Below are 13,146 nucleotides of genomic sequence, written 5' to 3'. Positions count from 1 at the left end.
GGCCAGGGTTAAATGGTTAGCACAATGGTTAAATGAGCTGCTGGCGAGCCTGTGTTCCTGTGGAGAATGGGCAGCTAGCTGGAGTGCATGAGCTGAGCTCCGTGTCTTTTCATAGCAACGCTGAAGACAGAAAGTCACTGGAGGCCGATATTATCACAGTTGCACTCTGCTGCTGGACAAGTCTCATTCTGCTGATCTGAGGGGCCATTTACACCCTCTGCCTCATGTCAGGTGTTATTGGGTAACTCCACATCTGACATGTGAGAGCCAGTCAAAGGCCAGCTGATCAGAGCTCAGGACTGGCATGTTCCAGTAAGGAGGTAGGCTAAGGATGGCAAGCAGAGGAATCCAGGATTACCAGAGAGATTTTACATTTGGTCAAAAAGAAAAAAAAAGAAACATATATAAGTTTTAGAAAGACAATGTAACACTATTAGGAGATGTCACACGATTAGAAGGGTCAAAAGGGGCCACAAAATGTAATCGGTAAGTTAAATCAAAGAAAATCCCAAGGCTTTATATACGTACATTAAAAGCGAGAGGGTCATAGAGTCATACAACCTGGAAACAGGCCCTTCAGCCCAACCTGCCCGGGCCGACCAACATTCCGTATCTACACTAGTCCCATCTACCTGCATTTGGCCCATATCCCTCTAAACATATCCTATCCATGTACCTGTCCAAATGTTTCTTACACGCTGTGATAGTACCTGCCACAACTATCTCCTCCGGCAGCTCGTTCCATCCACCCACCACCTTTTGTGTAAAAAAGTTACCCCTCGGATTCCTATTAAATCTTTCCCCCCTCACTTTAAACCTAAGTCCTCTGGTTCTCGATTCCCCAACTTTTTTAGTTTAGTTTAGTTGAGTTCAGAGATGCAGCATGGAAAGAGGCCCTTCGGCCCACTGAGTCCGTACCAACCAGCGATCCCTGCACATTAATATTATCCTACTCACACTATGGACAGTTTTACATTCATAACAAGCCAATTAACCAAAATAGACCCATTTTGCATTCATACCAAGCCAATTTCCTCCCACATTCCTGTACGTCATTTGAAATGTGGAAGGAAACCGAAGATTTCGGAGAAAATATGGGTGGTTGTTTATTTTTTTCTTTAACTCAGTATTGATGTTTTTAATTCATGCCCATGATTGAAAGATCATGAGCTGCCTAAAAGTAATCAGAGCAGTGGTGCGGTGGGTCCAAACGATCCACTGCCTGAGATTTAGGTGCGGCTTGGAGACTGCTCTGCTTTACAGGGCAGTATGGCCGCAAGAGAAGAGCAGCGGGAAGACTATAGAGTGTGCTGGATTGAACATGCACTGGCCTGGTATTTGTTCTGCATTCAACTGTCCTAAAAAATGGATCATCTAGGTGTTAATATTTCTGGAAGCATACTGTGAGCAAATTGGCTGCTATTTTCCTAGATTGCACTTTTGAAAGTGTTTTGAATGTGAAAGGCATTATAGAAATGGGAGGTTTTAATTTTTGGTTACCCATTCATAAGCACAAAGCTCTATATTTAAACCACCCAAACAAGATTATGCAATCCTGGGAATAATGACCCTATGCTTATGTTTGCTTCCAGATGAGCTGCAACATCAGTAAAAGAACATTGATTAATGTTTATCCCCCTGTGATGTGGGATCATGGCCACTGCTCACAATTTGACTCCAGGCAGTTGACACTGAACCTACATATTGGGAGCAAAAAACAAATTTTAGGAATACTCCGGTGAGAAACTAGGGTAATTAGAAGCCCATTACAGGAAAAGTAATACTTTGAATTACATGAAATAAACAACTATTAATTTAAGCACTTTGGTAAATGTAGTGAACATATAACAGGTGAGTTAACCAAATCTTGGGTGAAAAAATAGCTTGATATTTTGGATATGTGTGGGAAGGAACTGCAGATGCTAGTTTACACTGAAGATAGACACAAAATGCTGGAGTAACTCAGCGGGGCAGGCAGTGTTGCTGGAGAGAAGGAATAGATGATGTTTCGGGTCGATACCCTTTTTCAGACCTAATAAAGGTTTGAAGAAGTGCTTCGACCCACAGCGTCACACATTCTTTCTCTCCAGAGATGCTGCCTGTCCCGCTGAGTTACTCCAGCATTTTGTGTCTATCTTTGATATTTTGGATAGATACCTTTGTCAGAACTTTGACGAAGAATCATTCTCCAAATATTGATCTTTAATTTCCCTTTGCGGCCTAACAACATGGAGCTGGTGGCCTTGCTCGAGACTGACTTTGAGCCCCACCACGGGGCCGTGGACACCATCGGAGCCTGCGATCCTTTGCCTGGGATTGACGCTCCAACCGCAGCTTGCGGATATCAACATCGAGGAGTCGCAGTCTCAGGTAGAGACTGATGTCGGGAAGATCCAAGCTGCAGGATGTTCGACCAGGCCCGACTCGAGAGTCGGATCACCCGGTGCGGGGAGCTGAGATCCCCTCGATGTGGGAGCTTGATCGCCCCTATGCGGAGGGCTTGACCGCCGGTTGCAGGAGCCAAGATCGCCCCGACAATGGAAGGTTCGAGTGCCCCGACTGTGGGAGAACAAAGAAGGGAAGAAGATTGAACTTTTATTTTGCCTTCCATCACAGTGAAGAATGTGGAGGAGTCGCTGAGGTGGATGTTCATGTTAAAAATTTATTTGGGTGTCTTGTTGCTCTTTATTGGTATGACTGTATGGCAATCTGAATTTCGCTGTCCCTTAATTGGTACACGTGACAATAAACTCACCTTGAAACCTTGATATGGGCCTAATGCAGGCAGGTGGGACTAGTATAGGTGGGCCACTGTATGTTTCTTTTTTTTCTCCTAATCAGATGTGCAGCACTTTAGTCAACGTGGGTTGTTTTTAAATGTGCTATACAAATAAAATTGACTTGACTTGACTTGACTTGACATGTTGGATGGAGTGGGAAAGTTAGGCCGAAGGGTCTGTTTCCACGCTGTGTGTTTCTATGACTCTATGACATTCTGAAAAGTTGATTTGTGTATTTGTGCTGAGAAATTTTTCCATCACTGTACAAGAAGAGAGACCAGCAGTGACTCCATTATTGGAAAGGCTAGGATTTTGTCCGTCTATTAAGAACTTCCTGGGAAGCCATAATGTAGAATTTTACTTTCAGGTAGTAATGCCACCGTTTCCTGGGAATTTTAACAAGAAGATACGGAATAATAATTCTCAAGGGCACTTTTGGATGAGAAGCCTGCTGAAAATTTGAAAGGGCTTTTTTGGAGTTAATATCATCTGTCAGGGATCCTGGAAATGCAAATCTTCAAGGTTTATCAACCAAAATCACAAGTTACCTCCAGCCGCTGCTCCTTCCCAGGCCTGAATGAACAAATAAATAAATAAAATACTTTGACCCTGGAGAAATATCCAGAACAATGTGTAAATAATTCATTCTTGAAGTTTTGGTCTGCTGCATGTTTGTGTTTTCCCAAATAATTATTAGACTCCTATGTATTCTCCTTGTAAACTCTCTAATCTGCAGTATCATGAAAGCCATTTGACTAAAATATTGAATGGGAACCCAAGGTCATCATCCAATCCTACCATGTCCTTGCAAAACTGAATGCAATCAAATTAACTGGTAGTTCACAAGAATTCTCAGGGAGGAATATGCCTACATGGTCCCAAAGCCTTACCAAGATACAGTAGAATAGGTTAATATCTATTCTCCATCTCAGTCGCTCCATCTCCCTAATGCACCCCTCCCTCCATCTGCCAATTCCACCTCTCCCCTCTTCATCTGACTGGTACCCTTCGTTCCTCGTTGGTCGAACAATTACCTGCTAGCCCCTGTCTTACCACCCCCACCCTCTCCTCCCTCAGTCACAGCAGAGTCTTTCCAATATCTGCATGTCAAGAATATGATGACTTCACCAACAACTCCAACGACCCTCAAAATGCTTAACACCATCCCATTTAAAACAACCCACTTGATTCACCTTCTATCAATTATCCTAAATATTCATTCGGTGACACAATGACATTAATTTCACTAACCACCAGTGCACAATGGCAGCTGTCTTCACCATCTATAAAATGCACTGCAGTTACTCACCTCGGCTCCTCTGAACGCATCTCTTAAAGCTGAGACCTCCACCACCAAGAAGGAAAGGAGCAGCATGTGCTTGAGAACACCATCACCTGGAGATACTCTTCCAAGTGGCACAACATTCTGATCCTTAATTTACCACTGGGTTTAAACCCTGCAACTCTGAAACCAATAGCACGATGAGAATACATTCACATGAAGAAATGCAGCAGTTCAAGAAGGCAGCTCACCATCACCTTCTCGAGGGCAAGTAGGGATGAATAATAAATGCTGGCATTTTACAGCCGATATTCTACTTTCAGATGCTTCTCAACTTTTACTCAGGTTATCAATAATTTATCATTTACCTGGCATTTTTGCAGTTATATCAGAATTATTCTGATATTTTCTTGTGCATCTGTATTTGGAAAAAAAAACATGAATACATCAGAGAGTCACTGCGAGAGTGGACTCTGTTGAAAGCAGAAAAGGGTGGGGAAGGAAAGATATAGTGGGATCAGATGCAATTAAAAAGGCAATAAATGCAGTCTCTCTTTGCAGAATTCAATGTTCTGGGGAAGGTGGTTATTTATCTCTTCCAATTTCAATGAGCCTTAAGGCACGATTGTGGAAAATGAATCTATACTTTGGAGATTAGTAGATTGAAAGGTGATCTTATTGAGACATATATATTTCTAAGAGGGTTTGGTAGTATAGATGTGAGTGAGCTTTCTATAGCTGGAGGCAGCTGGAGTCTCTAGATGGTCTTCACCTCGCAATGCTAAGTCTGTCTCTTTTTCCATCAATGCTGCTTGATTTGCTGAATGTTTACGCATTTTCTTTATTTTAGATTTCAGATTTACAGCAAACTGCATCTTGTTTAAAAAGAATCCTATTTTAATTGGACCTAATTGCAAAGGGAATGAAGTATAAAGGTAATGAGGCCTAACTACAGCTGCACAGGGCAACTGTAAGACCACATACGATGCAATACGATTCGATACCATTCGATACGATATGATTGAACTTTATTTATCCCAGGAGGGACACTGATCTGCCAACAGTGATAAAAAAACCAAATGAATGAATGAAAACCAAATTACACACTTGGTTGAAGAAGGTGCCCCAGCAACGGGGAACATGACGCTTCCCAGCCAAACCCGCAAGGGCACTGGGAAGCTGACACACCTTCTGACGCCAAAGAAATCCATCCTTGTGGGGACATGGAACATCCAAACCATGTTCCAGGCTGGCAAGGCCACCACTGTTGCCAACAAAATGGTGCGCTACAATCTCTCAGTCCTGGGCTTGGCAGAAACAAGATGGACACAGTCAGGGGAGATCAGACTGGTCATTGGGCAGTCCATTATCTACTCCAGAAAGGAAGATGAGAGAGCGAAACATACAGAGGGAGTGGCCATAATGATGACAAAGGACACTAGAAAGGCTCTAACGGCATGGAAACCCATCAGCTCTCGCCTCATCTCCAAAACCAACAACAAGAAAGTGAAAGCCCACATAATCCAATGTTATGCACCCACCAACGATGCAGAGGAGGAGGTCAAAGACAGGTTCTATGACAGCTTGAACCACCTACTTGGTAGTATTGGAGCCAAAGATCTCATTATCCTGATGGGTGACTTCAACACCAAGATTGGAGACCAAAACGAGGGATATCAGGCAGCAATGGGAAAACATGGAGTGGGGAAAATGAATGAAAATGGCGAGATGTTTGCTGAGACCTGTGTTAACAATAACCTAGTGATTGGGGGAAAGTGTATTCCCCCAAAAAACAATCCACAAAACAACTTGGGTGTCACTAGATCATGTCACAGAAAATCCAATTGACCACATTTGTATCTGTAAAAAGTTCAGAAGGTCCATGGAAGATGTCAGAGCAAGAAGTGGAGCAGATGCAGCTTCATACCACCACCTCCTGGTAGGGAAATTCAAGCTAAGGCTGAGGAGACACCACCGGGCCAAAAGCCAAAGAGCAAAGACAACACTGAATACCTCAGCAGTACTCAAGTGGTGAAGAAGTTCAAGGATATCCTCTCAATGGAAAATACAGAGCTACAGCTGAGGAGGAAGGATGGATGGACAATAAATGGGGAGTGGGAACACCTAAAAGCTGCTTGGAGCTCAACCTATGAGGAGGCCCTAGGGAGAAGGACCCAAAAGCACAAGGAGTGGATAACACCAGAAACCCTCAACACAATCCAACAGAGGAGAAAGTTCAAAGAGAAGGTGAACAACTCAAGAACACGAGCTGAAAAGGCTTTGGCCCAAAAGGAATACAACAGATGCCACAAAGAAGTGCGAAAGAACATCAGGGGGGACAAGAGAACACAGGTGGAGAGGCTAGCCAAGGAGGCAGAAATTGCAGCGACTCAAAGGAACATGAGGGCGTTATGTACCATCACAAGGAAATTGTCCGGGACATACCTGCACAGTAATAAACTAATTACAGACAAGAACGGCCAACTGCTTTCAACCCAGGAGGCGCAGCTCGACAGATGGGTAGAGCATTTCGACGAAGTCTTAAACAGGCCACCACCGGCAGTGCAGCCACATATTCCCAAAACCAGGATACCACTACATATTAAGTGTGATCAACCAACAAAATCAGAAATAAAGGCTGCAATCAAGCAACTGAAAACTGGCAAGGCTGCTGGCCCTGACAATATTCCACCTGAAGCCCTTAAAGTAGATATAGACTCATCAACAGACATGCTCTACGGCTTCTTTGGGAGTATTTGGGAGGAGGAACAGACACCCACAGAATGGGCAGAGGGATACATTGTGAAACTGCCAAAAAAAGGTGACCTAAGAAAATGTAACAACTACCGAGGGATCAACCTACTTTCTGTACCCAGTAAAATTCTCAACCGGGTCATCCTCAACCGTCTTCAGGAAGCTGTAGACAAGAGGCTACGGGACCAGCAAGCAGGATTCAGGAAGGATCGCTCATGCACAGACCACATAACAACACTACGCATCATCATTGAACAGTATATTGAATGGAACACGTCCCTGTACATCAACTTCATCGACTTTGAGAAAGCGTTTGACAGCTTAGACAGGACAACACTATGGCGCCTAATGGACCACTATGGAATTCCCACCAAGATCATAAACTTAATCAAGAATTCGTATGAGGGAACCTCATGCAAAGTTATGCATGCAGGCCAGCTCTCCCAGAGCTTTAGTGTCAAGATGGGCGTCAAGCAGGGATGTCTACTGTCACCATTCCTGTTCCTCCTGGCAATTGACTGGATCATGATGGAAACAACTGAAGGGAAAAGAAATGGAATTCAGTGGACAATGTGGGAACAGCTAGATGACGTTGACTTTGTAGACGACATAGCTCTCCTTTCACACACACAGATACAAATGCAGGAGAAGACGGACAGACTCTTACAAGCTGCAACAAAACTTGGTCTTACACCCAATACAGCAAAGACACAGGTGATGAAGATCCACTCCAAAACCAGCAACCCTAACCTCATGCACAGCACTGCCCTGGAGGAGGAAGAAACATTCACATACCTAGGCAGTGTTGTGGACACCACCGGAGGGGCAGATGCAGACATAAAAAGCAGAGTCAATAAGGCTAAGGGTGGTGTTTAACATGCTCAGGAAGATCTGGAGCTCAAAACACATCTCAATCAATACCAAAATATGCATCTTTAATTCAAATGTGAAGCAGGTAATGCTGTATGGATCAGAGACATGGAAAACAACAAAACACACAATAAACAGGCTGCAAACATTCATTAACACCTGCCTCAGGAGAATACTAAACATCTGGAGGAGAGACAAAGTAAGCAATGTGGACCTGTGGAAAAGAACAAGCCAAGATCCCATTGACTTACAAATTTGAAAGAGAAAATGGAGTTGGATTGGACACACCCTCAGAAAACCTGCCACAAACATCACCCGGCAAGCCCTGAAATGGAACCCCCAAGGAAAAAGGAAAAGAGGTCGCCCCAAGAACAGCTGGAGAAGAGGTGTCCAGGCAGAAATGTCTGGGAGTGGGCTCAACTGGGGAGATCTCAAAAGAACTGCCAACAACCGAGTGAGGTGGAGGACATTTGTCAATGGCCTATGCTCCCTAGAGGAACCAAGGGCTTAAGAAGAAGAGATATGAGACAAAGGAACTGAGAATAGACACAAAATGCTGGTGTAACTCAGCGGGACAGGCAGCATCTCTGGACAGAAGGAATGGGTGACGTTTTGGGTCGAGACCCTTCTTCAGACTGACGTCAGTGGGGTGGGATATACATAGATAAGGAAGTGTGAAGGTGTGAAAACAGGGCAAAGGTAATGGAGATCAAAAAAAATGTAGAATAGATCATTGTTAGCTGGGAGAAGGTAACAACAGAGCAAATGGAGATAAAACGTAGTCAGAGACAGTAAAGACTGGTCGGAGAACTGGGAAGGGGTGGGGGATGGAGAGAAAGGGAAAGCAAGGGTTACTGAGAAGCAGCCTGGGAGAAAATACAGTAAAGATGGATGAGAAGTCTGTGGGTTGTATTGGATACATTGTTAAACATTACTCTGAAACAGAGAGATCCAGATGAAGGAGGGGAAGAGACAGGAATGGAGCATTTGAAGTTGTATCATTTGTACCAAATGATACCAAAAGTAATGACATTTTCAATTTCCATACGAATGCAGAAAGCAGCACTACTGTAGTCATCATGACCCAGAAAAAGATTTGTCGGCGGGGATTTTGATATTAAAATAAGAACTTTCGAATATCCCAAAATACGACAAGCAGAGCGTGGATCTACTGGAATTCCCTTAACACTTTCGAAATGGAGAAACTGAGTATTAAAGGAGAAGTTGTTGAATGTGAGAACCCGTTCAGTCAGGCAAATGAGTGTGGCAGAAGCCAACAGGTTGAGCCTCTGCAGCAGAAAGCTCTCCGATCATTCTAATGTGAGATGGGGACCGGGCACAGGGCCACACTTAATCATGTGGTTGTACCCATAAGCAGGCAATCAGTGGTTGTGCAATCCCCGATCTTGCTGATGTTTGCTGAATATCTGTTCAAATCAACTTTGGAATTTGAAGTGTTGCCCGATGAAACATCACCATTCCGATAATGTTGCTTGAGCGATTATTTGAAAAGAAATGTCCTCGTGTCATTTCATCGGTCAACACTGTGTTACCTTCACAGTATTTAATGGGAACCATGTTACACAGCAGCAATTCAATATCCAAATATGGGAAATGCTGGAGATATTCAGTCTGCGGAGAGAGAAACAAAGCTAATATTTCAGGTTGATGATCTTTTGTCAGAATTCACTGATGAGAAGTTATAGACCTAAAGTGTTAACTATCTTTCTGATTTTTAAAATTTTCAGCATGTTCTGCTTTATTACAATATCACAATAGTAGGATTACTGACTTAATAACTAATCCTTGGCTCAGAATCAGCTATACACTTTGTTGAGACATTCTCTCATTGTGGTTCCTAGCCATCAGGTGCACTCTCAGTTAGAAATGTAAAAATTGGTTGTGTTTTATTGTGTTCTATTTAATTTTGTTGCCATCCTTTACTTGAGAGTTCAGCTGTTTGCCTGGATGCCTTAATTTGCAAAACAGTTATCCTAAGAGGGAGTTTTAAATATGCAAAGATTCTGGAACAGGGAACATTTAAATTCTAGGTCTATGTCAGCCAACCTGTTAAGTTGGTAGAGCAATCCCTATCAACTGTTGAAATACCAATGATTAGAATGCTTGTGGTACTTTGCATATTTTGAAGGATTGTCCTACACTATTCAGACTTGTTATGACACAGAGAAAGCCATTCATTCCTTCCTATCTGTTAATTATAGCCATCAAACTTAATCCTAACTACCATTGCCCTGCAGATCATTGCTCTTCTTGAGACACATCTCATAACATTATAGACTTGATGAGGATTTCTTTCTCAGCCCACCTCTCAGGCGTACGTACTTCTGGCTGAAAAAGGGGTTCTTCATCTTCTCCTCTAACCCTTTTACCACTCATATTATGTCAACGCCCCTTGGTTTTTGAAACTTTGCCAAGAGGAATACAAACTTACAAACGTATAAATTAGGATCAAGTGTGGGCTATTCTGCCTTTCAAATTTGTTCAATAAATTCCTGGTTGATCCGAATATAAGCTCAGCTCTACATTCCTACCTGGTTTAAGAAACCCACCCTCCCCCTGTTTACTGAGAATTTATCTACCTTTGCCCTAAAAATATTCAATGATTCTACTTCCACTGCCTTTTGAGGAAGAACTTTCAGAGACTCATGACCATCTAAGAGTAAAGGTTCACTTCAATTGTTTTAAAAGGGCGACTCCTTTTTAAAATAATGATCCCATATTTAAGATTTGTGTGCACGAGTAAACATTGTATCCCGCATCTGTCTTCTCCATGCTCTGCTGGATCGTACATGTTTCATGCAAGTCACTTCTCACCCATCAAAACTGCAGCTTAGCTCTGCAACCTTTCTTCACTTGACAAACTGCCATTCTAGTTATTTATCAGTCTATTTATCAGTGGTAAACCTTGTCTGAACTGCTTCCAATGCATTGATAATGTGATTTGGCCTTACCGATGCCCTAGACAACTGACACACAAATCTTCCTTCTTTTGTGATCGATTGCCTGAGCAATAAAGCATAACACTCTGCTAGCTTTCCTAATGACTTGCCATCATGCACACTAGAATTTTGTGAATTATGCACAAGGACACCTCCATCCCTCTCCATCTCAGTGCTTTGTAATCTCACCATTTAAATATTATGCATCTATTTTTCATGCTAAAATGGACCATCCTTTCACTTTATACTACTTTTTCCAGATATTTTTCCACTTGTTTATCCAATCCAAACAGTTTGAGCCTCACATCCTCTTTACAACATACTTTACTATGTCTCCTTGGCCCATCTAAATAGTGAGCAACCATATCTTTTGTGCTTTTATGTGAACTGTTAACAAGGAAAAGCTCCAGCATCGATGCCTATGACGTACATTCAGGCTATCAAGGAAACATCACAGGTGGCAGAGCGGAGTAGCCAGTGGCTCTGGCTGAAGAGAAAAGGCCCCATCTGGTCTCCCAAATAAGCCGGCTAGGCAGATGCAGAGGGGGGTGGTTCTGGGACGCCAGAATGCACTGCTGAGCCTACTGGAGACGTCGTGGGTCCAATCAGCGAAACATCGATGAAAGTAGGTGCCCACTTGATAACCCCAATGACGTGTCTGCCTAGCCTTTCTCAACATCGGAGGAGCATAGGTGAGTGCATAAGCCTCCCATCACCACAGGGAGCAAGTTGACATTTGGCACTTTGGATTTCTAACATCTTGTCCTGTGTATTTGGAAACATTGCCAACTGAAACATATTTCCTCCAACTATTTGCCCATATTATAATCTAAGTACGGTTATCTTTGTAATTAGACAAATAACCCAAAATATTAGATGTATAATCCAAAGATTTAAATTCAAACAGGTAATATTAATTCTATCAATTAATTAACTTTGCATTAAAAGCAAATGTCATTAGTTGTAATCACATATCTTATCAAATATAGAACATATTAGATTCAGTATTACCTTTGGGGAAGGAAACCTGTCATTATTACTTGGTTCTTTAAGCATTCTTGGTGTCTTGCTACATTAAAATAAACCGTTTAAACTGTTGTACATTCCTTCATATTGTGCTTGCAGTTCAGCAAGATAACTGGGTGTCTCTGATAACTGGCACTGTTATACTGTTTTCCTATCAACCGTTCCAACTTCTGTAGCTACAAAATAATCCCCGGGTTCCTGTCTGTGGCCTAATTATGTCAACATTGTTTTGATGGAAATTACCTTAAAATTAAAGGCACATAGTAATTGCCCTGCAATGTTGCTTCCAATTAAAATGCTGAATATTGTTTGGATATTTAAAAAATTACATTAGGATTTTCTCATTAATTCACTACAAGCCTAATTATTTTCAATAATTATAATTCTTTGTTACATCCCAATTTTCAATGTTATTATAAAACCAGCTCTTGCCAAGGAGGAGTAACCCTTCAAACAAGGTCCAATTTATTGAGATTTCATTATTTTGTGGTGTTTGAGAGCGTCACGTTCAATTTCATTATATCCTTCATGTAGCTTGATCAGCACCTCATTTATATATCTCAGCAAATTGCTCATTCTGGTGAAAGGTCCAAACACTAAATGTCAAAGTTTAATATTTAGGATATTGGGTGAACGCGATTAACACAAATTGAAATAAATTGCAGATTAAATTATTGGAGAATGCCCTGTGTAAAATACAAGCGTTCCCAAAAGACAAATTGAAGCAGTTGAGGAAAGGATTGAGGAAAGTGAACATTGGATCTATGATCTACCAGAAAGGGATGGATTTTCCAACCCTGAAAGATCTTAAGACAAGAACAGAAAGTAAGGGACTAATTCCAAAACACCAAAATTGTACAATAAGCTTGATGGAGATAACATGGTGACATTGAAAATACATCAAATGTTCCCATTACCAAAACATTTCTTGTTAAAGTATTGGATCTTTCTGAAGATTTATTGTTGTATATATTGCACATTAACCAGGAACCAATTTGATAATGATAATATGGACAAAGAAATAAAGTAGGATTCAAGTTACTAATTCATAACCAGTGTCTTCTGGTGGACTGGTTTCAGGCTGGCTGCTCTCACCTTCTGCAATCAAAGAGTCGACTGGCCTTGGCAGAAAATCAGGCAGAAAGTAAAAACGAGACTAAATTATCAACCAACAACTTCCTCATGTGAAAATCCTTCTTACTCTCCAGATTTGCAACTTCAGCTTCTTGCGCAAGGCGTTAAGAATGGACTGCACTAGTGGAAGTCTTTCACAAAAATAGTTAGTACCTCAGGAGAAGATGGAAAGAATTGCATGAAAATTTCTGAATATGAAAGATTCCAACAGAATCAAATGCCGTTTGTTAAATATAATGAATTCCATGATAATGAGTGTTGTTTTTACATATGTATATTTGCAACAATATTACATGGCGATTTACAGAAATCAATGTGAATTGGTTTAAAAATCCATTTG

Source organism: Rhinoraja longicauda, chromosome 11 (genome assembly GCF_053455715.1).
Source record: "Rhinoraja longicauda isolate Sanriku21f chromosome 11, sRhiLon1.1, whole genome shotgun sequence".
NCBI lineage: Eukaryota > Metazoa > Chordata > Chondrichthyes > Rajiformes > Arhynchobatidae > Rhinoraja > Rhinoraja longicauda.
Note: the sequence above shows the minus strand (reverse complement) of the source record.